The sequence below is a fragment of the Lucilia sericata genome, unplaced genomic scaffold, assembly GCF_015586225.1.
Source record: "Lucilia sericata isolate MDLA Ls3-8-SP2 unplaced genomic scaffold, ASM1558622v1 Contig003384F_arrow, whole genome shotgun sequence".
NCBI classification, from domain to species: domain Eukaryota; kingdom Metazoa; phylum Arthropoda; class Insecta; order Diptera; family Calliphoridae; genus Lucilia; species Lucilia sericata.
In genome coordinates this window covers 1-2,500 of record NW_023996845.1, presented here as the reverse complement: position 1 = coordinate 2,500, position 2,500 = coordinate 1, and the positions used below count along the sequence as shown (strand labels likewise).

The following is a 2,500-nucleotide window of genomic DNA, read 5'->3' as shown; positions in this document are numbered from 1 at the left end:
AGCCTAAAGTTAACCTGCTGTAAAGTATATAGCTTTATTCAATTTTTTTAATCAACACTCTACTTTGTTTGCATAATAAATAAAAAAAAGAAGAAAAATAAAAGGGAAAAAAGAGAGTGATAGAGTATAAACAAAACAAAGAATAGAAAAAAAAACACAAACCAACATTTAGACATTTCTATCTATTACGGTACTTAAACCCCTTGAGTATACAATTTCCTTTCTCTGTATTTTTTATACTTCAATCTTTAGTATTATTTGCTTTAAACTAAATTTCCTTTTTTTTTTGTTAAATTTTTTTCCTTAACAAACAAATCCTTCTTTAACAAAAATCTCTTAGATTTGTCTACATTTTCACACTTTTGTTTGATACATTTGTAGCTCATCATCAGGAAAATGTTTGGTTTATTTTGTTGTTGTTGTTGTTAGCTTTGGTATTTGATTTTCGTTATTTCAATTGTGGTGAGTTTTTTTTAAACAAATTTGGCAGCTATTTAAATAAATGTCTAGTTTATAAAGAAAATAAAACTGAAAACTTGAATTAGTGCTTTTAAATTCCTTTAAGCTTTGGCAAAGCTTAAAGAAACCGTCATTTGAGTGCAGGTTTGAGGGTCTGATATATAGTTCTTCTTAAAATGGCCTTGATTGTTTCAACTTCCTTCATTTTGTTTTATACTAACGTTTGTTTCTTTTCTCTTTTGCTTCCTTTCTTTAACTGTTTTATGTTTTGTTGTTGTTTTGTTTCTAACTAACTGATGATTCTAAGTTGATGACGATGATGTCCAGTGTAGTAGCTTCAATATGCAAACGCTAACACACACACACTCCTGCAGGTTTATAAAATGGAGTTAAATTGTAAATTTGTTTGTAGTATTTTGCAACAGGGTCTATTTATACTCTATTCCTTTCTACTTTTTCTAGGTCTAACTGTTTAAGTGTCGTCTGTCTGTCTCTTTATTGTTGAGTGAGCAAGTGTTGTAGTATGCGTGAGTGTGTGTTATGTATATAGTGTGCTAGTGGGTGGTTGTTGGGGAGTTAAATTCATATAAACAGCATCATCATAAAATGGTTGTTTGAGCTTTAGCAACATTAACAATGGGTCCTGTTATCGTTACGAATAACGCACTCATTTCATGTTGTTGTTATTCTTTTTTTATTTTGCCCTTTTTTTCTATACATAAAAGGATGTGTAGTATGTATGTATGTGTGTGTATATCTTCGCCTGTGTCCATAATACATTATCTCTGTCACTCCTTTTTTTAAGTATCACCAAAAAAGTATAAAAAAAACAAAAAATATTACTTGGTTGTTAGTGTATTTATGCTGAAAAATTATGGTTAGTCAACAGTATAAGAGTAGATAACAATGAATTTGGCTTTATGCCATATTTTTTCACGCATTAAAGTATTGACTAAACTTAACAGGGAACAAAACATACAACGATTATAGATCCATGCTATAATACAGGTACTATATTCCAATAACAATAAACTTATTGATTAGAGGCTAAATAAAACAAAAATGAAAGAGTTTGTAGAAAAAAACTCCATGGAAATCTATCAACTAGATGGTGGTTGGTGTCTGCAGTTTACTATATATGTAGGATGCCTCTTATAGGTTAGTGGGTATTGTTCTAGTCTGTCTGTCAGGAGGTTGTTGGTTCGATCCCCACCAGAATCTCTGGTAAAGGAGCTTAGAAAGCTCCTTTGTTTAAAGCAATTAAAACAAATTTGTAAATTTTTAAAGACTTGTTGCTGGTTAAATGTAAATTTTCATTATCCTTAGTCAAATGCATCATGACAATAAACCAATTTATTTTTGTATTGTTCGTCTTTTTAACATTTTATTGTTTTTGTTGTTCTTTTTTTATTTACAGCCGTTGTTGCGACAAAAAAAGTTGTGGAAACCGCAATGAAACACCATCAGATCCTGTCATTATTGATCGGTAAGTAATAAAATATATTTACAAACAATTGCTGCTGTATGCAGCAGTTTTATATATAATATTTATTTAAGTAGTCTTCGTATGCTTTTATCATATTTTATAAAATTGCTTTCAATGTTAATACGCAGACATCGATATAATATCCCTGTAATAACTACTAGTGTATATATTTCATCCTTATGCAGGATATACAAGTTTGTTGTGTTTTTGTCATCTTCCTTTCGAAGTTGACATTTTAAGCAGCTTTTCATTATAATAAATATCAGACTTGCTACTTGCTCTTTATATAGACACAATACTTCACACAAACACATGTAAACACCAGCTCCTTGTGCTCGAAATCATCAAGCATGATGAACAGAAAAATGTTGAAAACTTTCATTGGTTTAAATTATTATATTTAACGGAAAATTTTAAATTATTAAATTTAATATAAAGATAAAACTGAAAGTTTTAAATAATTTCAAAATTCCAGTTAGATTAGGAGACGGAAGAGAGTAAGAAATACGCTCTCTGTATGTCTTTAGCTTGAGAAAATAAGAGCATAGGAGTTAG

The 2,500-nt window shown here is 29.6% G+C and overlaps 1 pseudogene; it reads left to right on the top strand.

The window, feature by feature from the left end:
• The window catches only part of LOC119614781, an 18,576-nt pseudogene extending 16,627 nt beyond the window's left edge, over nucleotides 1–1,949 (top strand).
• The last annotated feature ends 551 nt before the right edge of the window (nucleotides 1,950–2,500 follow it).